The sequence below is a fragment of the Nycticebus coucang genome, chromosome 11 (genome assembly GCF_027406575.1).
Source record: "Nycticebus coucang isolate mNycCou1 chromosome 11, mNycCou1.pri, whole genome shotgun sequence".
Classification (NCBI taxonomy): domain Eukaryota; kingdom Metazoa; phylum Chordata; class Mammalia; order Primates; family Lorisidae; genus Nycticebus; species Nycticebus coucang.
The window spans coordinates 74,099,566-74,127,524 of NC_069790.1; the positions used below are offsets into that span (position 1 = coordinate 74,099,566).

The following is a 27,959-nucleotide window of genomic DNA, read 5'->3' on the forward strand; positions in this document are numbered from 1 at the left end:
AGGTCAAGCTTTACCCCTAAATAGTATTCCACTAGTCTATAATGCCATACTGACCCCCTCTAGATTAAGTATCTATTAAATAAAAAAATTTATCTAGATATGGTAGACGTCTGTTCTGATTTGACTACGTCCCCTCCAAAATTCAAGTGTTGCCAATGTAATAAGTTTTAAGAAGTAGGGCATTTAAGGGGTGATTAGGCCATGAAGGCTCCTCGCTGGTTAATGATATTAGGGCCTTTATAAAAGAGGCTTCAGGCAGCATTTTTAACAAGGTCTTGCCCTAAGGAGAAACTGTCTAAACAAAGTTTAACCTGCTGGGGTTTTAGCAGACCCTTACTGACCTGACAGAAGGTAACAACTACAGGTCATTCAAGCCATCCTGGGCTGGGTAAGGGGCTAAGAAACAAGAGAGAAGTTCAGTCTGGAGGTATGGGTTCACTGAAAGACTGAGACTTAATCTTAGGACTACAGAATATTACTCTTCCCCTGCACACACGCACAGTCTACCATCACATTTCTAAAGGTCTGTTTACAATAGTTCTTTTTACCTAGTTCATCATGTCTATCAGGAAAAACTGGTAAGACATATTAAAAGGCAAAAAAGACAGACACAGCAAGCATCAGAACCAGACTCTCATATGGCAGGGATATTGAAATTATCCGACTAGGAATCTTAAACATCTATGATTAATATGCTAAGAACTCTAACGGACATAGTCGATTGTATGGAAGAATTACATGGGCAATGTAAGCAGAGAGAAAGAAATTCTAACAAATAACCAAAAAGAAATGCTAGACATAAATCAAAACACTGTCATAGAAATAAAACTTATTTGCCTTTGAGCTTGGTAGAATGGACATGGCTGAGTAAAGATTCTGAGTTTGAGAAAGAAAATCTCGTTAGAAACAAGAGGTTGGTGGCAGGGAAGCCAGAACAGAATATCCAATAACTGGTGGGACAACTGCAAAAGGTGCAGTTGCATACATAATGGGAGTAGTAAAAGGAAAAGAGAGAAAGAAACAGAAGAAATATTTGAAACAATAATTTGAGAATTTCCTCTAAATTAATGTCAGAAACCAAACCACAGATTGAAGAAGCTCAGGAACATTAAGTAGAATAAATGCTACATAAAATCTATACTTAGGCATATCATTTTCAAACTAACAAAAAAAAAAAAATCAAAGATAAAGAAAAAATTGTTAAGGAAGCCAGAGGGAACAATCACTTTACCGCAAATAAAAGAATTACACTTGACTTTTTTTTTAGTTTCAGATTAATACGCGGATACATGCAATTAGGTTACATTACTTCTGTTAGTTATATAAGTCCAAGTTGTAGTTGAGCCCCTCACCCAGAAGGTGTGCTTTATATCCTTACACTGTGCCCATTAGGTGAGAGCTTACCAACCCCACTCCTTCCATCCCCCCACTTGAATCTAATTGTGTTTTTCTCTGTATGGGCATATAGTTGTTTATCTATTGGTTTCATATTAGTACTGAGTACATTGAATACTTGCTTTTCTATTCTTTTTTTGAGACAGAGTCTCACCCTTGTCCTGGGTAGAATGACATGGCATCACAGTTCACAGCAACCTCAAACTCTTGAGCTCAAGCAATCTACCTGCCTCAGCATCCCAGAACGCAAGGATTACAGGCATGAGCCACCGCGCCTGGCCCTGCTTTTCCATTGCTGTGATACTTTACTAAGAAGAATGTTCTTCAACTCCATTCAAGTTAATATTTGAGATGTAAAGTCTCCATCTTTTTTTTATGGTTGAATAGTATTTCATGGTGTACATATACCACAGTTTATTAATCCACTCATAGGTTGATGAGCACTTGGGTTAATTCCATGTCTTGGCAATTGTGAAATGAGCTATAATAAACATTGTAGTACAAATGTCCTTATGGAGAAATGTTTGTTTTACTTCTGGGTAGATGCCTAGTAATGGAATTGTGGGATCAAATGGAAGGTCTACTTTTAGCTTTTTGAGGATTCTCCATACTTCTTTCCATAGACACCGTATTAGTTTGCAATCCCACCAAAAGTGTAAAAATGTTCCCTTCTCTCCATATCCACCACTGGATATCTCAAAGTGGTTTTGATTTGTATTTCTCTGGTGCTTAGAGATGGTGAGCATTTTTTTCATGTTTGTTGGTCAGTTGTCTATCTTTTCGGAGAAAGTTCTCTTCATGTCTCTTGCCCACTGATAAATGAAATTGTTTGCTGTTTTCTTGCTGATTAGAGTTCTCTGTAGATACTAAGTTAGCAGCCCTTTTTCAGATTTGTAGCATGCAAACAAGTGGTCTGTTTACTTTAGTTGTTGTGTCCTTAACTGTGCAGAAACTTTTTAGCTTGATCATGTCCCATTTATTTTTGCTGTTGCTGCAATAGGCAATGGGATCTTCTTCATAAAATCTTTTTCCGGATGATACTGTCAAGAATTTTTCCCACCTTTTCTTCTAGAGTTTTTATCAATTTGTGTCTTAAATTTAAATCTTTTAGCCAATGTTAGTCAATTTTTGTTAAGTGGTGAAAGGTACAGGTCCAATTTTGATCTTCTACATGTGGCTAACCAGTTCTTCCAGCACCATTTAATAAACAGCCCACCTGATTGTGATATACAGTTTTTTAAATGTGTATCTGTATCCTGTTTGCTAGAATTTTATTGAATATTTTTGCATTGATATACATTAATGATTTTAGTCTATTGTTTTCTTTTTTGTTAGATCCTTTCCTGGCTTTGGAATTAGGTATTATCTCTGCTTCACAGGAGGAGTTGGGGAGGGTACTTTCCTTCTCATACCCTCCCCAACTCCTTCTGTGAAACAGAGATAATACCTGATTTTAGAATAGGTTCTGCAATATAGGCACAAACTCATCTTTGCCAGTTTGGTAGAATTCTGATGTAAACACATCTGGTCCAAGACCTTTCTTTGTTGGGAACTGTTTTATTATGTTGCAATTTCGGTGCTTAATACTGGTCTGTTCAAAAAGTTCTAATTCTTTCTGGTTGAGTTTAGGGAGGTCGTGTGATTCCAGGCATTAGTCTATTACCTTCACATTTTCAAAATTCTGGCCTTAGAGTTTGCGATCTACAGGTGTAACACAATTCCCATTAAAGCACCAATGTCATACTTTGAAAAACTTGAAAAAAACAGTACTTCATTTCATATGGAACCAGAAAAAAACCTGAATAACCAACGCCAATTCTAAGAAATAAAAACAAATCTGGAGGTTACCAGACTTCAGGTTATACTCCAAGTCTATAGTGATCAAATAGCATGGGCCTAGCACAAAAGTAGAGACACAAAGCTATGGAATAGAATAGAAAACCTAGAGATGAAACTAGCCCCATACCATCATGTGATCTTTGATAGACCAAGCAAAAGCATACCCTGTGGGAAAGAATGCCTATTTACATCTGACTTCTTTTCAGAAACTAGGCAACTAAGAAAGTGGAATGAAGTATTTAAAGTGTTGAGAGGAAAAAAACCACCAACCTAGAATTCTGAACTCTGCAAAAGTATGCTTCAAAATTGAAGTCAATTTTTATCCAATGTTAGTCAATTTTGTTAAGTGCTGAGAGGCACAGGTCCTCTCACCTCTCACCATGAAAGAAAAATATAGGCAGCCTCAAATGAATAAACATCGGCTTCTGTACAACCTGCTTTTATGAACAGAGGCTACTATAGTAAGTCCACAAGTTATAAATATCTGCCTAAGGTATGACTCACATTTATGAACAGAGGCTATTACAAAAGATAAATGTACTGATTCGAACTTAAAAAAAATTCAACTTAAGAACAAACTCACGAACCCAATTTCATTTGTAACCCAGGGACCTGCAAAGACTTTCTCAAACAGAAATTGTTGCCACAGGTCTGCCTTTTGAGAAATATTAAAAGAAATGTTAAAATCAGTTTTTGAAGGAGAAGAATAAAAAAATCAGGTCTAGAAACTCACATCTATATAAAAAGAGAAAGGAATCAGAGAAAAAATAAATGCAGGTAAAATTAAAACTTTTACTTTACTTCTTTTTAAGTGATCTCATAACAGTTGTTGAAAATAGTAATGGCAAAAGTATTATTTGGCTATGTATGCTTTTATGTGTATGCTTATGTACAAGCGAGATAATGTCAGTAATGATAACAAGGATGGGAGGAAGGAATTAGGATTATTTTGTCATTATAAAATAATCTCCCTACCCATAAAGTAGTTTAGTGTTATCTAAAAATAGACTTGTATTGGTTGAAAATACATATTGTACAGACTAGGGCAACATCAAAAACAGTAAAGAAATACAACCAACATGCTAACAAAGGGGAGAAAAATCAGATCATACAATACGCTCAATTGAAACCACAAAAGGCAGGAAAAGAGCGAAAGACAAAAAATAAAAACGAAGAACAAGGGTAACAAATAAAAACTCTAACAGGGTGGTGCCTATGGTGCAGTGGGTAGGGCGCCAGCCCCATATACCGAGGGTGGCGAGTTTGAACTTGGCCCCGGCCAAACCGCAACAACAACAGAAAAATAGCTGGGCATTGTGACAGGCGCCTGTAGTCCCAGGTACATGAGAGGCTGAGGCAAGAGAATTGTTTAAGCCCAAGAGCTGGAGGTTGCTGTGAGTTGTGAAGCTACAGCACTCTACCAAGGGTGACAAAGTGAGACTCTGTCTCTAAAAAAAAAAAAACAGTAACAAATGCAGTATATATTAATACAAATATATCAGTAATCACTCTGAACATCAATGATCTAAATGCACCGAATAAGAGATTGTCGGTACAGATTTAAAAACAAGACCCAGTTACATGTTATCTATAAGAAATCCACTTTAAATATAAAGACACATGCGTGTATATATTAAAAGTAAATAGATATGGAAAGATATATCATGTTAACACTAATAAAAAGAAAGCGAGAGTAGCTATATTATTATTATTATTTTTTTTTTTTGAGACAGAGCCTCAAGCTGTCACCCTGGGTAGAGTGCCATGGCATCACAGCTCACAGCAACCTCCAACTCCTGGGCCCAAGTGATTCTCTCGCCTCAGCCTCCCAAGTAGCTGGGACTATAGGCGCTCGCCACAACGCTCGGCTATTTTTTGGTTGCAGTGGTCATTGTTGTTTGGCGGGCCCCAAGCTGGATTTGAACCCTCCAGCTCAGGTGTATGTGGCTGGCGCCTTAGCCGCTTGAGCCACAGGCACCAAGCCGAGAGTAGCTATATTATTAATTTCAGATAGACACAACTTCCTGGCAAGTAAAGTTATCAAGCATAGAGGGGCATACATAATGATAAAGGGATCAATTCTCAAAGAAAACAAAACAATTTTTTTTTTTTTTAACAGAGTCTCATTTTGTCACCCTCAGTAGTGTGGTGGCATCACAGCTCACAGCAACCTCAAACTCTTGGGCTCAAGTGATACTCTTGCCTCAACTTTCTGAGTAGCTGGGACTACAGGTGCCACCACAACATCCAGCTATGTTTAGAGACAGGGTCTCACACTCCTGAGCTCAAGCAATCCACCAGCCTTAGCCTCCCAGAGTGTATATAACAATTCTTAATGTGTATCGGTCTAACAAGAGTGCATCAAAATATGTGAGGCAAAACTGATAGAACTCCAAGTAGAATTACTGGAATTCACTATCATAGTTGGAGATTTCAACACTTCTCTATCAAAAATGGACAGATACAGAGGGCAAATAACCAGTAAGGACATAATTAAACTTAACACCACCATCAATCAACAAGATTATAATGGACATCTATGGATTACTTCATCTGACAACCACAGGAGAAATATTCTTCTCAAGCTCACTCGAAACATTAACCATGATAGACCACATTCTGGGCTGTAAAACACACCTCAACAAATTTAAAAGAACAGAAATCATACATTGTCTACTCTTAGACTACAATAGATTTAAACTCAAAACCTGTAACAAAAAGTCAGAAAATCCAAAAATATGAGGCAATTAAACACTCTTACAAATAATACAAGGCTCAAAAAAGAACTCAAGAAAAATTTAAAAAATATTTTGAACTAAATGAAAACATAACTTACCAAAACTTGTGGGATGCAGCAAAAGCCCTGCTTAGAGGGAAAAATCTACAGCAGTGAATGCACATACCAGAAAACAAGAAAGATCTGCATACAACAACTCGCTCCAACCATAAGGTAAGAAAGAGAGATGACCCTTTAACATGTTTTTCACAGCATTAGTAGGCTAAAAGCATCCTATTCCTTATATTAATACTTTACACACTGAATAAGTACTAAACTCAAAGTTTTATGCTTCAATGAAGTTGTTACATTGATAAAACAAACTTTAAAACCATGAAAACAGGGTCACATTGTTTTGCAAAATACACATTAACTACTAGTACTTTACTAGTGGGCAAATGAACAGAAATAATATGATAGCTAAGTTTGCAGAGATGCGGAGCCTCTTTCTCCCTTGATTAAAAATATTACACGTGCAGCATTTTAGAAAATGTTTCATGTTAATGGACATGGAATACTAATGTAAGTACCTTAGGCAAATGATTCTGAGACACAGTTGAGAGAAGAGAAATGTAAATAAATTCTCTGGGTTGTCAAGCAGCAAGTTACTTAATTTAAAGGTCTGCTAATCAGCCCCCACCACCACCTTTTTTCAAATTATGAGTGGATGATCATGCTGCTGGTGCCCACAATGACTACACTGAAAAAGACAGCAAAACATAAAAAAGAAAACAGGTTTTAGTGTTGGAATAGTTCTGCCATTTATTACCCATTCATGTGACCCTGGGCCAAATTCAGTTTTCTCTTCGATAAAAGCAGGATTGGTTTAATCTGAGGATCTATCTAATGGAAAAACCTGGTGATGCTTCTTGCAGTTTATTGTATAAGCAAGTTAGATAAGTGCTATCCTGTCCAGAAAGTATTCAACCATTTATGTCTCTATTTTTTCATATTAAATGGCTAGATTCCATACAGCCCTCACATAACATAGAACACCATTATGTGTGTTGTCTGTTAAACACACTTGCAAGCAAATTATAATGACTAATTTATTTAACAAGATTCAAAAAGCACCCATCATGTGACCACAGGCTAAGCAAGAAAAATATAAAAACAATACACAGTCCTGTGAAAACTTCACAATCTAGAACTAGAAACAGAAAAATATTTAATTGCAATCAATTATGGTAAATTTTAATTAAGGTAGCTACAAAGTGCTATGGGATCAAAAAAGAAGAAAACAGGGTGGCGCCTGTGGCTCAGTGAGCAGGGCGCCGGCCCCATATACTGAGGGTGGAGGGTTCAAACCCAGCCCCGGCCAAAATGCAACAAAAAATAGCCGGGCGTTGTGGCGGGCGCCTGTAGTCCCAGCTACTCGGGAGGCTAAGGAAGAAGAATCACTTAAGCCCAGGAGTTGGAGGTTGCTGTGAGCTGTGTGATGCCACGGCACTCTACCGAGGGCATTAAAGTGAAACTCTGTCTCTACAAAAAAAAAAAAAAAAAGAAGAAGAAAACAGCAGTGCCCATAACTCAGTGGGTAGGGCGCCGGCTACATACATGGAGGCTGGCAGGGTCGAATGCGGCCTGGGCTAGCTACAACAACGACAACCGCAATAACAACAAAAAATAGCCAGGCGTTGTGGTGGGTGCCTGTAGTCCCAGCTACTTGGGAGGCTGAGGCAAGAGAATCACTTAAGCCCAAGAGTTGGAGGTTGCTGTGAGCTGTGACTCCATAGCACTCTACCCAGGGCAACAGCTTGAGACTCTGTCTCAAAAAAAAAAGAAGAAGAAGAAGAAAAGGTAAGTATGTAATACCCTTACTCTGCCAAACCCAATTTATTTCATCAACAATCGTCTACCATATCATGTTACCATTTCCACCCTCCCGCCCAGACACATGCAACTTAAAAGGGAAAAGTTCTGTATGCTATGGTATTACCTACTGGATGGGATTTTACTACTCCCAGTGCCCTAACCAAGCTGAAGGACAACTCTGACATCTCACCTATAAAATGAATGTAGTATCTTGCCCATTGGATTGTAGTGAGAAGTATGAGTTCACTGAGTGAAAAGTGGCACCAACCCAATAATTGTGTTTTAATCACCTTGATTCCACAATCTCTAGGCTTTAAGCCAATTATGATTGTAATAGTCAACCATCTTGTTTTAGAGGGAGAACACAACAGTAAACAGTAGCACAAGGGTGGCGGCACAGAAAGTATAGAAATGTAAGAAAGGATTCCAGGATTGAAAAGGAGGGAATGACAGTAAATCAAATCAACAGACCACTTTTTAAACTTTTCACACCTTCCCAGCATTTCCCAAAATGACTATAGCAGGCTGCATTTCTCATATATAAGACAGGATTTCGTGGAAAAAGGCAATTCTCCTAGTGCCTTAATAAATAAAATTTAAAAACCCATTCTCACCTATTAACCATTGCCTAAAAACTCCCTTAATATCCTCCATTTAAAAAAAAAAACTTAAAAAAAAAAGCAAATTTGTGCCTTACCCATTTCTCAGTGCTTTTGACAAGGTCACCCATGACTTTTATTTGCCAAATTTTGGTCTAAATCCTAATTTTCTTTTCAACTCAAGTCACTCTACATTACCTGCAGGTTCTGCTTCTAACTATCCAGGACTGAGAGCAACCAGACCCTTAAATGTCCCATATGTTCTGTGTTTCTCCCTCTTTTATTCTCAGAATATATTCTTTATCCTAGTAATCTCACTATGATCTAATGCACTAATTCACAAAAAATTCTGGATCTTAATCCTAACACTAAATCCACTTGAAATCTAAATTCATTACTATCATCTCAGTATCTTTCAGACAACTTAAACTCAAGACCTCTAAAGTTAACTACTTAACTTCTCAACCCATCTTTCCTCCTGTACTCCCTATCTCATCACTATCATTTAGTGTCCAAGTCAGCTTGGGTAAGTTTGTCCTTACCTTATTTAGAGTCTAGGATAGTATTTGGCACATAATAGGTCTTCTATATTGACTAAGTAAAAAAATGAGCATGATGATTTTACTAAAACCATTTGGATCTATGTGTCTTTATCAGATACCTTTTTCATCTATGGAAACTGTTAAACTCAGAACTAGCCTTTTAAACACTATCTCATAAAGCGTTATAATCAAGAAGATTTTTATGTTAATAATATGCTTCTACCAAGCAAATACACTTTTTTGTAGCACTAGTAGATACATTTTTAAAATTTATATATAAATAATATATATTTTATAATAAAAAATTTTAATATGGGTGGCACCTGTGGTGCAGTGGGTGGGGCGCCAGCCCCTCATATCAAGGGTAGTGGGTTCAAACCCGCCCTGATCAGCTAAAACAGCAATGACAACAGCAAGAAAAAAAAATTTTTTTAATATGGCAGTACAAGTATATAATGTACAAATTAATGAATATATATATAAAAGGTACATGCTTAAAAATTTTTACTGAAGGGCGGCTCCTGTGGCTCAAAGGAGTAGGGTGCTGGCCCCATATGACGGAGGTGGTGGGTTCAAACCCAGCCCTGGACAAAACTGAAAAAAAAAAAAAAAAAAAAAATTTTTTTTTACTGAGAAGAGTATGTGATCAAAAGTTTAAAGATAAAACTGAAAACTCAGCTTGGCGCCTGTGGCTCAAGCAGCTAAGGCGCCAGCCACAAACACCAAAGCTGGCGGGTTCGAATCCAGCCCAGGCTTGCCAAACGACTACAGCTGCAACCCAAAAATAGCTGGGTGTTGTGGCGGGCGCGTGTAGTCCCAGTTATTTGGGAGGCGGAGGCAGGAGAATCGCTTGAGCCCAGGAGTTGGAGGTTGCTGTGAGCTGTGATGCCACCATGGTACTGTATCCGGGGTGACAGCTTGAGGCTCTGTCTCAAAAAAAAAAAAAAAAAAAAGTGAAAACTCACAAATATGATAACAATGAGGGTGAGCAAACCAGTTATGGGATCAAAAAAGAAGAAAAGATAAGTAATACCTTTACTCTGCCAAACCCAATATATTTCATCAGCAATTGTCTGCCATATCATGTTACCATTTCAACCCTCTCCCCTAGACAGACGCAACTTAACAGGGAAAAGTTCTATATGGTATTACCTACTAGATGGAATTTTCCTAATCTCCCTTTCCCTTCACAGATTTGCTACCTTCTACATATACCCTTGGCTAAGGCAAACAAAGACCCACAGGGTGTCTCTTCTTTTTTTTTTTTGTAGAGATAGAGTCTCACTTTATTGTCCTCGGTAGAGTACCTAGAGTGCTATGGTGTCACACAGCTCATAGCAACCTCCAACTCTTGGGCTTAGGCGATTGTCCTGCCTCAGCCTCCTGAGCAGCTGGGACCACAGGCATCCACCACAACATGGGGCTATTAGGTTGCCTCTTGTAAATAAAGTTTTTATTCAAGCACAGCCACATCCAATTGTTTATCTATTATATGGCTGCACCACAACAGCAATGGTGAGTAGTCGCAAAGAGACCATATGGCCTACAAAGTCTAAAGTATTTACTATCTGAACCTTTAAGAAAAAGTTTGTCGGGTGGCGCCTGTGGGTCAGTGAGTAGGGCGCCGGCCCCATATGCCGAGGGTGGCGGGTTCAAACCCAGCCCCGGACAAACTGCAACAAAAAAATAGCCGGGCGTTGTGGTGGGCGCCTGTAGTCCCAGCTGCTCGGGAGACTGAGGCAGGAGAATCGCGTAAGCCCAAGAGTTAGAGGTTGCTGTGAGCCGTGTGACGCCACAGCACTCTACGCGAGGGCGGTACAGTGAGATTCTGTCTCTACAAAAAAAAAAAAAAAAAAGAAAAAGTTTGTCAAACCCTGCTGTTCTCAAAGTGTGGTCAGCATACCCCTGGAGCACCTCAAGCTTTAGTAGTTGGTAAGTTCAAAACTATTACCATAAAATTACCAAGCTATTATTTGTCCTTTACACGCTGCTGACTTTTGCACTGACAGTGAAAAAGCACTGGTGGGAAGAATGCTGGCAACTTAGCACAAACTAACTAGTGGTCACCATATTCTTCATCCCTGTACATGCATAAGAAACATAAAGGCCAGTTTCTCTTAAGAATATCTTTGATGAAGCAGTAAAAATTACAGATTTTATTAAATATTAACCCTCAAGTACATGTTTTTTTAAATATTTTGTGTAACAAAATGGAAAGTACACATAAAAAGCACTTCTCCAATACAACAAAGGACAATGGTTATCCCTAGGAAAAGCTTTTGTTCAATTATTTTCAGTTGCAAGCTGAATTAGCCACTTTTTCCCTATGGAATACCATTTTTATGGTCAAACTATAGTTATCTGGATTTCATATCTGATAGGACATATTCTCAAAAATGAATGAAATAAGCCTATCATTTCAAGGAAAACAACTGACACTACTAAAGCTTTTAAGCAAAAATCAGAATGTTGGAACAAACTTGAATTCACCACTATTAGCTTAACAGCTTGCCCCTATTTTGAGACTTTCTTATGAAAATGCTGGTAATATTAACATACATGATTATTTGATACTGTAAACAAAATGTATCAACTTGGGAAATTCTAAAAACCTCAGTGAACTAGTATTTCCCAATAACAAATGTATAACATTTCAAAATCACATACAAGTTAAAAAATACCCATCCAAAATGCAAGGAAGTTTTTTAAATAACAGAGTAAGAAACTCAGTTGACATTATTTCAGATTCCACATTGCAACTAATCTTTAAGAAACTACTATGTGTTGAGTTTTGATGTAGTATCAAGGAAAGATACAGGCTAATAATACACTCCTGCCTTTCCAACTAAATTATGCGTATGAAGCTGTATTTTCTTCATATACATCAAATAATGTAAGATACAGCAACAGACTCAATGAAGCAGATAAGAATCCAGACACTAATGAGACTTGCAAAACAGTGCCAATCTCTTCTCCAATTTTTTAAGAAAAGCTATTTATAAAAATATTTATGTATAAAATAGGTTATTTTAGATGAATAACCATTTCTAAAATTTCTCAGTTTCAATTAATTTCCTGTGTGATCTTAATTACTCCCTTTTTATTCTAAATTAAAAAATGAATCATTAAATTTGTGTAAATTGGTCCATAACCCACAATAGGAAAGTACAGTAGCTATTCATGAGGAAGTATTCACAAGGAATGCTAAAGAGATTGTGTGAGTTGGCAAAATAATTACCAAGACTCCCTTTAGTTCTGAGATCCTGTTCATTCAAAATAGAAGAGTTCATTTTACTCTCAATGACCTACCTTCTCTATCAGTACTTCTACTAGTGATTAATAGACAATAAAAAAAAAAACTTAGAGAGAAAAACAACAATGACAACCACAACAACAACCACAACAACAACAACAACAAAAATAGCTGGGCATTGTGGCAGGCGCCTGTGGTCCCAGCTACTTGGGAGGCTGAGGCAAGAGAATCGCTTAAGCCCAAGAGTTTGAGGTTATTGTGAGCTGTGACACAACAGCACTACTGAGGGCAACATAATGAAACTGTCTAAAAATAAATAAATAAATAAATAAATAAATAGTTGGGTGGGCACCTGTAGCCCCAGCTACTCTGGAGGCTGAAGCAAGAGAATCACTTAGGCCCAAGAGTATGAGGTTGCCGTGAGCTATGACGCCACTGCATTCTACTCAGGGTGACTTGGTCTCAAAAAAGAAAAAAGGGAAGAAAGTATCCAGTATCAATACTATTATGAAACCAATATATAAACACTTACACATTCATGTGAATGATAAAACACAAATATAGTCTAGCAAGTTTTAATTTAACTAAGAGTAAATTAAAAATGTCTTACCACAAAAAATAAGTGAGGTGATGGTTATATTAACCAGTTTGATTTAAGCATTCCACATTGTAAAACATATTATCACATTTTATCCCATAAATGTATATAGTTATAATTTAATAAAAAATTAAATTAAAAAAAGTGTGAGGAAAACCTTTGATGATGTCAGTCTGGGGAAAGATTTAAGCGGCAATCCCAAAACAACAAAAATAAACAAATGGTTTTTAATTAAGCTGAAAAGCTTCTGATCAGCTAACAACACAATTAAAGCAAAAAGACAACCTTCAGAATGGGAAAAGATATTTGCATGGTATAAATCTGGCAAAGGGTTGATAACCAGAATTTACAGAGAACTCAAATTAATCAACAAAAAAGAGCAAACAATTCCATCTACCACTGGGCAAGAGATATGAACAGAACCTTCACTGATGAAGACAGAACATGAAAAAATGCTCATTGTCCCTAATCATCAGAGAAATGCAAGTCAAAATCACCCTGAGATATCCCCTAACCCCAGGGAGAATGGCCCACATCGCAATGTCTCAAAGCTACAGATGCTGGAGTGGATGTGGAGAGAAGGGTATACACTTTTATACTCCTGGTGGGACTGCAAACTAATACAATCTCTTTGGAAGGAAGTATAAAGAATATCCTCAGAGAACTTTTGATTCCACAATCCCATGACTAGGGGTCTACCCAGAAAAAAAAAAAAAATCATTTTATCTTAAGGACATTTGCACTAGGTTGTTTATCAAAGCTCAATTTACAATCGCCAAGATGTGGAAACAACTTAATTGCTCATGAACACAGGAATGGGTTAATAAACTGTGGTATATGCATACCATGGAATACTATTCAGCCATTAGAAAGTTGGAGACTTTACATCTTATGTATTAACCTGGATGGAGCTAAAACACATTCTTCTTAGTATCACAAGAATGGAGAAGCAAGAATACAATGTACTCAATACTAATATGAAGCACATACACCATCTAATATATAAGAGAAAAGCTCTAGTTCAAGTGGGGCAGGGAAAAGAGGGAGTAGGAAGAGGAAGGAGGAAGAAGCATAGGTGTGCTCCCACTTAATGGGCACAAGTAAGAGCAGGGAATGGGCAAATATTTTCTGTAAAGGTCCAGATAGTAAATAATTTGGAATTTGTAGACCAGACAGTCCCCATCACAGTTGCTCAGCTTTGTCCTTGAGTGGCAGAAGCAGTCACAGTGTAGAAGTAAATAGACATGACTGTGTTCCAATAAAATGTTAACAACAACAAAAAGACAATCACTACAACAAAAGATATTTAAGTTTGCTTCTCGTATTTTTATGTATTAATTAATTTGTTCAAGGGACCCACTACATTAAAGGCATTAGGAATAAATTTATTACAAACTGAGAGTACTATGACGCTCTTGTATCCCGGGTAGCCTTGTGACTTGCTTCGTGCAGTAAAATACTGCAGAAGTGACACTATGTGGGTTACAGAGTGTAGGCCTCTGAGAGGCTTTGCAATTTCTTGGATCCTTGAAATCACCATACTGTGAAAAGGCCTCGAATGAAAGAACAAGTGGACAGAGGACCAGAGGTCCTCGTCATTCTAGCAAAGGTCCCAGGCATATGAGTGAACTTGTTATAGAATACTGAAAGCCCAGGCTGAGCCTCCAGCTGAATGCAAGATGCATGATTTTAGGGCAAGACTAGCAGAAGAACCCATCTAGTCAACCAACAGAATTGTGAGGAAATAATAAATCATTGCCTTTTAAAGCACTAAATTTTGGAGTGTTATACGGTAATAAAAGACACTACATTGTTGCCACTTAACTAACACCATGTATTTGGGTTTATGTCATATTTCCACTTAACATTATATAATAAACATTACCTCATTTAATCCTCAATACCCAACAGGATATCATCACTTAGAAAACGATTGAAGGTCAAGCTAGATCTTAAATTATCATTGTATATGCCATAATGAATTGAAGGTGCTAAGGTACTGAATTAAATTGATTCACTGTCACTTCAATAATATTAATAGTATTAAGATAATAATCCTGTTGCTACCTCTTTTAACAGTGCTGCCTGAGACATCTCACTTTGCTATTAAGCAACCATAGCATGCTAAAGAAATGTTTTCGAACTGTGTAATCCATTAATGGGAAGTGAAATAAATTTAGTATGTTGCAATAAGCATTTTTTTTTAATGAAAGAGAATAGAAAATATGAGCATACTGCAAGTGGTTAAGAACTGTAGATGAAGCTTTTGTTTCATTATGTGTATTCTAAATCACCATGTACAACGTATTTTCTAAGCAGAGTAAAGTTCAAAATCTTTGAAATAACATTAGGCTCACTTCCTTAGGTATATCTACCATCATCTGCTACATATCTACACATACTATCATCAATGCTACAAGTTGAGTATCCCTTATATGAAATGCTTGACATATCTTGGGATGGGACCCAAGTCTAAACACAATTCCTTCATGTTTCCTACATACCATGTATGTATGTATGTGTATACACACACACACACAATTATAGTGGACACTTTAGTGTCCTCTATAATGCCAGACACTCAGATCGCTAAAATGAAGCATATCACAAAGATGTTACTTCTGTATGCTTATACATACATATGTGTGTGTGTATATATATATATACCTATATACAATATATGTATATGTGTGTATATATGGTATATATACTTCATGATATATATATAAAGTAATTTTATATAATATTTTAAATAATTTTGTGCATGAAACAAAGTTCTGTGTTTTGACTACAAACAATCATAAGAGGTCAGATGTGGGATTTTTCCATCTGTGGTGTCATGTTGGTACTCAAACAACTTCAGATTTGGAGTACTTCAGAGTGTGGGTTTATGGATTAGGGATGTTCAACCTGTATCTTCATATAATTAAATATACACATTTTAAATCATTATCATCAAAAAAGTCTACAAGAGAAAAAGAGCAAGTAATTTTGCCTTTCCCCCTTACATTTATTTTACTTCCCACTTAATGCCCTCAATCACTTTTCCTATCATTACACTAAAATTTATTTCTGTTTTATAGATGAGGAACTAAGATTGAGAGTGGTTTAAATCATTTACTCAAAGTTACCGGGTTATGGCTAGGTCTAATCCAGCTATAACTGTTGTGGATCCATGTCACCAGAGTGTCCACTATAATGCCAGATACCCAAATTGCTAAAATGAAGCATGTCACAAAGATATGTTACTTCTGCCAAATCTTTTCTTTCCTGTCTATGTATACATTCCTTTCTTAAGTCCCCCATAATTAAGATTTCTGCCCACTAATATCAAAGATTGCTTTTCTCTCTTCTATCTACGGCATAACAGTAACAACTTGTCCAATTCAATCCAAGTTCCATGTTAAAATAAAAAAAAAATTTTGTTTTGTGTTGAGACAGAGTCTCACTATGTCACCTTGGTAGAGTGCCATGGTGTCACAGCTCACAGCAACCTCAAACTCTTGGGCTTAAGCAATTCTCTTGCCTAAGCCTCCCAAGTAGCTGGGACTACAATGCCCAGCTATTTTTGTTGTTGTTGCAGTTGTCTTTGCTGGCCCAGGCCAGGTTTGAACCCGCTAGCCTCGGTGTATGTGGCCGGTACCGTAGCTGCTGAGCTACAGGCACAACCTAAACTAAAATTTTCTAAGCCTTCTTTAGTAACTAGAAAACAAGGGGTTTGATCATTTGGAAAATAATTGAAAATATTATAAATGTGGTATAAAGAGCTTATAAAAATAGATATATAATAAAGCACAACAAAAAAATAAACATATTGGTTAAATATTCATCCTGTACTTCTGGTTTAGATTAAGTTGCATTTTCCAGAAATACAATCTACGAGTCATCACAAGAATGTAGGATATAAGAAAATATCAATATTTTATTATTCTTCCAAAATCTTAAGTAGCATTAGAATAATCTATGTCAGTATAGTCAGTTTTACAAGATGAGTAAGATTCTTTAGTATTTCTAAACATTCAAGAATTCAATTATATTTTCCTTAGAAACTAAGAGTATGAAAAAGATCAAAGCAGGCTGCATCTGAGCCAATAATAGAGTAGAACAACTAAAGGGGCAGGTGAAAAACCAAGTTTAAGTAATGCTTCAACATCTAGGGGAAAAAAGATGGTCAACAGTGCTGAATGCTGAAGAGGGATCAAGAAAGGCAAGTACTACTATAAAGTAAATGTATAAATCTACCCCGTTTCCCCGAAAATAAGACATCTTCCAAAAAATAAGACCCACTTACAGGAAAGATAAGACGTCCCCTGAAAATAAGACCTAGCGCATCTTTGGGAGCACACCTTTTTCGGGGAAACAGGGTAGGAGGTCTAAGGAATAATGGCAAATGCAATTTCAGTAAAATAATAAAGCTAGAAATTAGCTTACAATGGGTCAAAGAAATGAATGAGTTGAAGAAGTGGAGCCAGCCAATGCCTACTTAACTATGCGCTCCAGAAAGCTCACTTTAAGCATTCAATTTACTATTAATAACAATTCCTTTGAATGATGACTTTCACAAACAACTGTTCTGTTTCTAGCTTTCAAATAATTAAAATAGTAATCTTCTTTATCTTTTTCCAAAGAAAAAAAGACCAAAGGATCTGGTATAGTAAAATATTAAAATCACATTTCTCTTAATGATTCATCTTCTATCTAAATTATAAGGTAATTTTAAAAATTAAACTTTTTACTTTTGTGCAACATCTAATAATTTCAGCGAATGGGTTTAGAGATAAATATTTGAACATGTTCAATTACTTCAGTTGTGAAATCCTACTATTGATAACCACATATTCTACATTTCACATTGGCATTTAAAAATCTATTTACATTATTAGAAGTAAAGAATTATAAAAAGCTAGGCCATAAATTATGGGAAGTTTCTAAATTATACAGTACCTCCCGATTTATCTCTTATACCCATTACTAACACACATTAATGAACCTTAGGCATAAACAGGCCAAATGACAGAATATACAAAAAAAGGTAAATAGAAAATAGAGAGGTACAAAGGGAAGCGCAAAGCAGGCAGATTCATAGGCAGAGACAGGTACACTGACAGCCAAGCAAACATCACAGTATATCAATTTTAGATGACTCATGAGCTAAAAAATTACAATTAGATTAATTTTAAGAACATAAAATTTACTATGAAGAAAATACATTAATCTTTCAGATAGTGGTTTATTTCAGATGCATGTTCAGAGAGTGAAACGTAGTGACTAGATACAATGCTTTGATAAAATTGACCTTTAGAACTATATTTCCTGGCAAGAAGGTTCCAAATTCCAACAATGAAAAATCATAATTTAAATCTTAGGTACCATACATATGAAGCTTATGGATAATCTTAATTTTACAGTTTCCACACAGAAACCTTCATATTTTGCCTGATGTGTAGCGTATACTATAAATGTGAAATAATGCTCTGCCAGAGCCAATAAAATGTTCTCCCATGTCAGAAGGACTCTTTGTGCTTTTTCCTTCTCTGAAAGAAGGTGGATGGAGTTCACCTGGGGCTAAAATGTTAGAACAGTAATTTTTTTTCAATTTTGCTTCCAGTAGTAGACACTGTTTGGGCTACCTGCCTAGTTAGCTTACCACCTCTCCCTTTCTCTAAGAGATGTTCCTTCACATACATATGAATAAACTCACTACATTGGTCAACTTCAAACTTTTATAATATGCAACAACCATCTCACAGGGAAGTTGATTTTTTTTAGGAAGATGAAAATGAGATGTAGCAATTCTAGTCAGTCTAAGCTAAAAGTGAATGGGACAGGTTACATTATCATAAGGGATGCCTTTATTCAGCACCATGCAGCCCCAAAACAAAGTCAAAATGCGAAGAGAGATAAAGTAAAGCAGGTATGCAGAGAAGCAAAGACAAGTATCTAAGCAACTCCAGAGACAGAGAAACTGATGACATGAGAACCATAGAAAGACACACAGAGGCTGATATGGAGAGAATGAGTTACAGATGGCTCTTCATTTCTTGGTTCTTGCCCTTCAAGCAGCTCAAGGATGGTATTCTATTGCAATAAATTCTTTTTTCACTAAAGCTAGTTTGGAAGTAGGCCAAAAATCTACACTGACAGAAAACTTTTTGTAATTTACAGGATATTTATGCTCCCCTTTAAATTGTTTTTACTTTATTAACTTCTTCCCTAGCTAGTAAGGATATAAATGTTGGCCTAGCCAGCATCATGTCATAGAAAAAGTGTCTGCTATCATGACTTGGGTCAAACTGAGCTCTTCCACCTTTCTAAATCCAAGACCTGTAACAAGCTCCTTAATTTTTAAATAGTTTTATAGTCTGGTTTCAGGAGTAAAACCATTATACACAACCTGAGAGAGAATGTCTAGAAAAGCTATTCTCCACATTCTTGCAGCATTCCTTTCCTTTCTCATTTTGTGTAGCAAATGTGTAGTCTCAAAACATCTTCACAGTCATCATATGGAAAATTCATTTTTGGTGAGGAATCCAAATTAAGAAAGAGACCTATCGGGCGGCGCCTGTGGCTCAGTGAGTAGGGCGCCGGCCCCATATGCCCGCCACAACGCCCGGCTATTTTTTTTGTTGCAGTTTGGCCGGGGCTGGGTTTGAACCCACCACCCTCGGCATATGGGGCCGGCGCCCTACTCACTGAGCCACAGGCGCCTCCCAATAAGGTCCTAAAGACTTTAATGAAATTTTTTACATGGCACTTTTAACAGATGTGATAAAAGCCAAAGAAAACACTGATGTAGTCATCTAAGAACTACATAACAAAGAATACTATTTTATATAGCTGAAGTAAAGTAAAATTACCAGATTTAAAGAACACTGATCATAGAGCTGGAACTTGATTAAACAACTATGCCAAAATAATGGAACATTAAAACACTCCTCACCAAAACACTCAGAAACAGACACCAATTTCACATTCATTTGAACTCAGAATTTAAGATGATTTTCCTTTGGAAATCCCATTATTTGAGTACATGAGCTTTGCTTACTTTACACACTGCCACACTGTTCCTCTTAACTAAAACTCATAGTTCTTATCTCCATGTCATTGAAAGTGTTCTCTTTTTCGGGTGGTGCCTGTGGCTCAGTGAGTAGGGCGTCAGGCCCATATACCCAGGGTAGTGGGTTCAAACCTGGCCCCGGCCAACAAAAAAATAGCTGGGCGTTGTGGCAGATGCCTGTAGTCCCAGCTACTCAGAAGGCTGAGGCAAGAGAATCACCTAAGCCCAAGAGCTGGAGGTTGCTGTGAGCTGTGACGCCATTGCACTCTACCAAGGGCGACAAGTGAGACTCTGTCTCTCTAAAAAAAAAAAAAAGAAGTGTTCTCTTTTTCCTATATTTGAAATGTTCTTTATTCACCTAGTCCGCCTGACAAACTCTTCCTTCAAAAACTAGCTTAAATGGGGCCTCTTTGTAGAGACTGTCCATTATCTATCTATTCAGGCAGATTTAGACTCTATTGTCTCTGTTTTAAATCTTGAATACTGGGCCAGGCACGGTGGCTCATGTCTGTAATCTAGCACTCTGGGAGGCCGAGGCAGAGGCAGGCAGACCGCCTGAGCTCACTGGTTCGAGACCAGCCTGACCAAGAGCCCAGAGCAAGAGCGAGGGCCTTTCTCTAAAGTCTAAAAATAGCTGGGTGTTGTGGCAGGTACCTGTACTCCCAGCTACTCAGGAGGCTGAGGCAAGAGAATCGCATCACTTGAGCCCATGTGTTTGAGGTTGCTGTGAGCTATGACACTACGGCACTCTACTGAGAGCAACACAGTAAGACTCTGTCTCTAAATAAATAAATAAATCTTGATTACACTTCCAATGGAGCAATATGACATCTTGAGTCATTGAGTACCCTCTACATACTACGTTAGGAGCTTTAGAAACATGTTACCGTCATCTTTCTAGGTAGGCATTATATCCCCAATTTCTCCAGATAGCTTGCTCATGATCACAGCAGGGCCACGATAGAAATAAATGTCTACATGGCTCCAAACCCATTATCTTTCTACGAGTCTAGGACTTCTAAGGTTTTAGGGGCCCATATCCCTTGAGAATCTAAGAGTTGTGAACCTTCTTCCCCCTCAAATGAACTTACATACAAAATATTATATAAACTGTAATTTGAAAGTGTTCACAGACTCCCCCTGAAGCCACCCACTACCCTCAAGAAAGTTCCTATTGATACTCACATGGCTGTTCAATTAGTAAACTTCCTGAGGGAAATATTTTCAATTGCCAGTTCTAAACACAGTACCTAGAACCTGGTGGGCACTCAAGCAAGCTCAATAAGTATCTTCCGTACAAACAGATAGATGGTAGAGACTAAGGATGAATGACAGGGACGAATCTTTGCATTCCTTCGGAGCTTACCAAATGCTGTTAAATAGCTCTTGATATGCAAATTACATCTAAAAAAAGAGTTATTACAGGAAATGTAGATATTAACATACATCCCGAAGTCTCTGAGATTAACATGATCCAGTCCACATTCTCCAGGAAAAACTTTAAAGAGCAACTACTGTTTGTTTCTTGTATCTGCCATAAGCCAACCACAGACCATGTAATACTGTATAAGCTGAAACAAGATTATTATTTGATTTCAGAGGGAAGGAGATAATTGTCAATGCTTGACCATATGAATCTAAAAAATTTAAATACTTAGAGAAATATGAAATACTAGGAGAGGAGTTCAACTCATTTGGAAGAGACTAGTAGGTTAGAACAATTTGAATATCGTTTTTATTCATATAGCATTAAAAATTAAACTTTACAATGGAAAACAAGTACTTAAAAAAAAATGGGCTAAACTATCCCGGAAAGTGAGAATTAATCACATTTTTGCTTCTGAATTCTAGGTAAAATTAGTAAAGTCATTCTAAATTTTTAGTTTTCTAACCTTCAAAGTACTGGTCTATACAATAAAAGCTTTGTAAAAAAGGGAATAATTAAATAGTACAACCACAGATCAGCAAGATTTTATTCATCTAGTGTGCTCAAGGATTAGGAATAGTAGAGGGAAGAGGAAACATACTACAGCGTATAGGAGTTTAACCTAGAAAGGTAACATGACGCTATCGTTAAGAAGGCTCTAGAACACCAGGGTACGAAGTAGGCCTCTGATCCTCTACCTAGGGGCAGTTACAAACTGGGGGTAAAGGAGAAGGGAAAACCAGAGAATCAAAATTGAGATGAGAAAAAGACATAATTAGTTTGAAAAAAAGCAGAGCTTAGGCTCGGTGCCTGTAGCACAGTGGGTATGGTTCCAGCCACATGCACCAAAGCCAGCTAAACAATAGTGACAACTGCAAAAAAAAAAAAAAAAAATTGCCAGGCATTGTGGCAGGTACTTGTAGTCCCAGCTACTTGGGAGGCTGAGTCAAGAGAATCACTTAAGCCCAAGAGTTGGAGGCTGCTGTGAGCTGTGATGCCACAGCACTCTCCTGAGGGCGACATAATAAGACTCTCTCAAAAAAAAAAGCAAAGCTTAGATCTGATACTTTGAGGTGGCTTTTAAAACTCACACTAAGCTTGGTGCCTATAGCTCAAGCGGCTAGGGTGCCAGCTACATACACCAGAGCTGGTGGGTTCAAATCCACCCTGAGCCTGCCAAACAACAATTAACAACTACAACCAAAAAAAATAGCCAGGCGTTGTGGCAGGCACCTGTAGTCCTAGCTATATGAAAGGTTAAGGCAAGAGAATTGCTTAAGCCTAGAAGTTGGAGGTTGCTGTGAGCTGTGACACCACGCACTCTACTGAGGGTGACAAAGTAAGACTATGTCTCTAAAAAAAAAAAAAAAAAAATTACGGTAATTTTAATGGTCATAAAAGAGAGCTATGGGTTTTTTAACTTTTATATACATATATTTTATATATATAGGGTGGGGGGGGGTTTCAGACAAAATCTTGCTTTGTCCCTCTGACTAGAGTAGAGTACATTGCAGCTCACTCCAACTTCAAATTCCTGAGCTCAAGTGATCCTCCTGCCTGAGCTTCTCAGAATACTACTGATTACAGGTGTGAACCACCATGCCTGGCAATTTACATTTTTTGATAATGAAAATGCAGTCATGTTTCTGATGCGGTCCTACGTATGTGTATTAAAGAAAATATACAACTAAGAAGTAAGACAAAGACTTAATCCATATCTCCTGATTTAACAACCAGTAGGGTTTCGATTAGCCTACAGACGCCAGGTTCTAGGTAAAAGTAGTAAAGTCATTCTAAATTTTTAGTTTTCTAAAGTGGTATTTTAGAAAAATGAGTATAGGCCAGGCGCGGTGGCTCCACCTATAATCCCAGCACTTTGGGAGCTGAGGCGGACGGATTGCCCTGAGCTCACAGGTTGAAGACTATAGCAAGAGCAAGAATGAGACCTCGTTGGACACTGTGGTGGGCGCCGGCAGTCCCAGCTACTCGGGAGGCTGAGGCAAGAGAATCACTTAAGCCCAAAGAGTTTGAGGTTGCTGTGAGTTATGGGGCACGGCATTCTACAGAGGATGACAAAGTGAGACTCTATCTCAAAAAAAAAAAAAAGAAAGAAAGAAAAATGAGTATAATAATGTGGAATGGATTGGATGAGGCAAGACACGTGAGGCAAGGAGAAAACTGCTATCACTTACAACCAGTCCTCAAATACCCGTCAGTTTGCTATTTTTAAAAATTTATATATATGTATATAAAATTTATTTAATTTTTTGGAGACAGAGTCTTTCACTCTGTTGCCCTCGGTAGAGTGCCGAGACATCACTGCTCACCTCAAACTCTTGGGTTCAAGTGATCCTCTTGTCTCAGCCTCCCAAATAGCTGGGACTACAGCCACAATAGTTGCCACAATGCCCAACTATTTTTAGAGATGGGGTCTCACTTTGCTCAGGTTGGTCTCAAACTCCTGAACCCAAGCAATCCCACCTTGGCCTCCCAGAGTGCTAGGATTACAGGAGTGAACCACCAGGCCCAGCCAAGTTCACTTTTTTTGAACAGATACCAGTAAGGTACCAGTGAGATATATGGATTTTAATGATTAAATCCAAAGCCAAAAGTTTAAAATTTTATTAAAATACTCTTAAAAAATTAATACTCTGAAGATAATGTTACAAATTATGATTTACAAGGTGTGGGATGCATAAGTAGAAAAGTTACCTTAAGTGGTCCCCGAATTCCTACGTACACCAAGAAGTGTCCAGAGACATTTATGCATATGTAGTACTATTTTTCAAATTTATGTATTCAGTTTTTTTTGTTTTGGCTGGGGCCGGGCTTGAACCCACCACCCTCGTTATATGGGGCCGGCACCTTACTCCTTGAGCCACAGGTGCCACCCATATTTTTCAAATTTATGTAGTAATAACTGACTACTATAGATACAAAGAAGTGTTCATCATATGATCAAAAAAGTGAAACCTAAGTGTTAATGTCTTGCTTTCAGTTCCAGCTTTTCAAAAACCCCTTTTCCAAACTAAATGTCATATACTAGAGGGAAAAAAATCTAACAATATTTTAATACAGTACAACATTCTTGAGAATTGCCACATGGTAAATTTTTAGTTTACTTACTATCTCGGTAAGCCAAGTCTGGAGAGTTACTTAAAATTTCGCTTCCACTTCTGAAATTGCAACTAATAAATCAAATTTATTTAAAAGGTCTGAGTTCAGCTTAGCTCTTTATCTTACATTCTCTCAGTAGATGCTGAAAATACTATATAACTACAGTTGTGTGAATTCATCTGTGTGTAGGAGGGAGAGAAAGCAGTTCTCATGATAGTCTAAGTAAGAGATAAGCCCTTGGACCCTTTGAAGAATTCACCTTTAACAGAATCTCTCTGTCTTACGTACTAAGCTTGCCTACAATTTCTTCTCACGCAATGGACCTTAGTGCCTATTAACTGCCAATCACTACATTAAGCAATGGGGGTACAAAGGTAATTCAATCCCAGTCTCTAGGCTTGGAGACTTGCAGTCTGAGGTCGACAGATATCTAAGTAATCATAAAGCTAGTGAACTGACTACTATTGATACAGAAAAGTGTTTATCATGTACACAAAAAAATTAAATCTAAGTGTTAATGTCTTACTTTCAGTTTCGTTTTTTCAAAACCCTTTTCCAAATTATTGATGGATATTGGAGGGGGGAAAAAAAGCTAAAGATATTCTAAAAGTAAATATAGTACATTTCTAAGAATTGCAAAAAGGTAACTTTTTAGTTTACTATCTCAGTGAACCACATCTGGAGAGTTACTTAAAAGTTCACTTCTACTTTTGAAATTAGTTAAAATATAAATATATATCTATCAAGGAGTGGATAAGAAAACTCTAACTAAACCAGGCACTGGGAAAGCACTAAGGTTAGCTCAAATACAAGGAATGGAAAATATTTCCTATCACTAAAACCAACAAACCAACCACAACCACTTCACACCCACTAGGATACCCATAATCAAAAAGACAGATAATAACAAGCATTGGTGAGGATGTAGAGAAACTGGGACCCTCATATACCCCTGGTGGGAATGTAAAATGGGCAGCAGCATTGGATAACAGCCTAGCAGTTCCTCAAAATGTTAAACATAGAGTTATTACATGACCCAACAATTCTACTCTTAGGTATATACTCAAAAGAAGTGAAAACATATGTCTACACAAAAACTTGCACACAAAATGTTTACAGTACCAGGGGGAGGAAAGGGGGAAGCCTGTGGCACAGTGGGTAGGGAGCCGGCCCCACATACCAAGGGTGGTATACTGAGGGTGGTGGGTTCGAACCCGGCCCTGGCCAGCTAAAACAGCAGTGGCAACTGCAACAAAAACAGCCAGTTGTGGCGGGCGCCTGTAGTCACAGCTACCTGGGAAGCTGAGGCAAGAGAATGGCGTAAGCCCAAGAGTTGGAGGTTGCTGTGAGCTGTGATGTCACAGCACTCTACCGAGGGCAACACAGTCTCTGTCTCATAAAAAAAAAAAATGTTCATAGTAGCGTTATTGGAAATAACTCAAATACCCATCAACAGATGACTGGCTAAACAAAATGAGATATCCATACAATAGAATATTATTCAGCCATAAAAAGGAATAAAGTACAACTAATCCATGCTACAGCCTAGATGAATCTTGAAAATATTATGTTAAGAGTAATCAGTCACAAAACACCAAATATTGTATGATTCCATTTATATGGAAGGTCCATAACAAGTACATCTCTGGAAATACATGTTCCATCAGTGGTTGCCTAGGGATGGTGGCAAGGAGGAGGAATGACTGCTAAATGGGTATAGGATTTCTTTTTGGAGTGATGAACATGTCCTAAAATTAATCGTGGTGGTGGCTGCATAACTTCGAAATATACTAAAAACTACTGAATACTTTAAATAAATTAATTTTATGATAGGTAATTGTATTTCAATAAGGCCGTTAATAAAAACAAAAAACCCCTGTAAGTCACAATTCTGAATAGTTTTCAAAAACAATGAAAATTTACTTATCTAGACTCTGCCTAGACAGTCTAAGATCCTTGCAGGCTTTTAGTCTTCCCTTCCTTTCTGTTTTCTAACATTTCAACAACAAACTTCTAATCAAAAACTTCAGAGGTCTTAACCAAAAGGAAGGCTTTTGTTATCTTTCTTTTAAAATTATACTTAGACAACAGTCATTTCAAACAAAGTAAGAATAATATGAAAAATGTTCCCTATTTCTCATTTCTTTTTTTAAAAAGGCAGTAGGAGGGAGCTCTCCTTCTAATCTGTATCTTCCTCTAGCTTTCACCATCTACTTTCAAAATGTTAAAATAAATAGAAGGAAACTATACCCACGTTCTACCTATTTTTTCTTCAACCCACTATAATCTGACTTCTTTCCATACCCTAATCCAAACTGCTTTTTTCTAGTTACCAAAGCACTCCTACTTGCCAAACGGAATGGCACTTTTCTCAACTTCACCTTACCAGTCCTCCCAGCATTATTTGTCTCTGGTAATAATACCTTCCTGAAACTCTCCCAGGTTTTTCTGATATTTCTGTTTCTCCTCCCTACTCTCTGACCACATCTTCTGAGGAACACTAGTACTTCCTTCTTTTGGCTGCTCTTTTAATTATGATGCTCTTCAACCTAAAGCTAGTCACTATGTTCTTATCAGAATAAGCTCATTCACTCCCATGCTTTCAACTATCTTCTAAATGCTTATATGATAATGCCTAAATCTTTAACTCCATCCTGTCAACAATCTTGAGCTTCTTGAGTTCCACATTTCTACTGCATATCTCATAGGCACCTCAGTTTTAACATGTCCAAAACTAAATTCGTCCTCTTCTCCCTTGGAACTTCCTCCCACAATCTTGTTTGGTCTTCTCTACTTGTTTCTCCTGTCTTACTCGTATGCTACCAAATGGTGCCTTCTATACTCGAGCAAGTTTACCAAGCTAGAAATCTTAGAAATCACACTACTACATTTTTTTCTGTTACTACCCACATCTAGTGAATCATGGAGAGTTCTTTCTTAATCCTCATCAGAGCCATTGCATGCTCTCTATTCCTTCTTAGTTCAACTTTAGGCCCTTAACATCCCACTTAATATTTTAACAGCTTCCCAAATTCTATCCTTCATCCTGCCATCAGAATCAACTTTCTACAACACAAATGACTGTGTGTAAAATGACTGTGACACCTTTCTTTTAAAAAATATTTACTTTTTTTTTTTTTATACAGATAGGGTCTTGGTATGTTGCTGGTCTCAAACTCCTGGCCTCAAGCAATCCTCTAGCCTCCACCTCCCAAAAGCTGGGATTATGGGCATGAACCACTGTGCCCAACCTGTTTACCCAAACCATTCAGTGGCTCTCCAGAGATAATAGAGCAGTGATTCTCAGTTTTTATACCAGAACCTACCTGAATAACTAAGGCTCACAATATATTTCAAAAAGTAGGTGGAGATGAGATGGGAGCAGATGCTGCTTGAGTGCTGGGCCAGCAAGTCTACTTTCTTAACACCTTCTTACCTTCCCTGTGACTCCACAAGTTGTGCTACAAAACTGTCCAGAATTGTTGTTATTGGTCTATAGAATAAAATCTAAATACAGCATAGATATAAGAACCTTCACAATC

The 27,959-nt window shown here is 37.5% G+C and overlaps 1 protein-coding gene across 2 annotated transcripts in view; it reads right to left on the minus strand.

Moving 5' to 3' along the window:
• The window catches only part of PTPN12 (protein tyrosine phosphatase non-receptor type 12), a 110,807-nt gene that overhangs the window by 78,382 nt on the left and 4,466 nt on the right, over positions 1-27,959 (minus strand). The window lies entirely within an intron of this gene.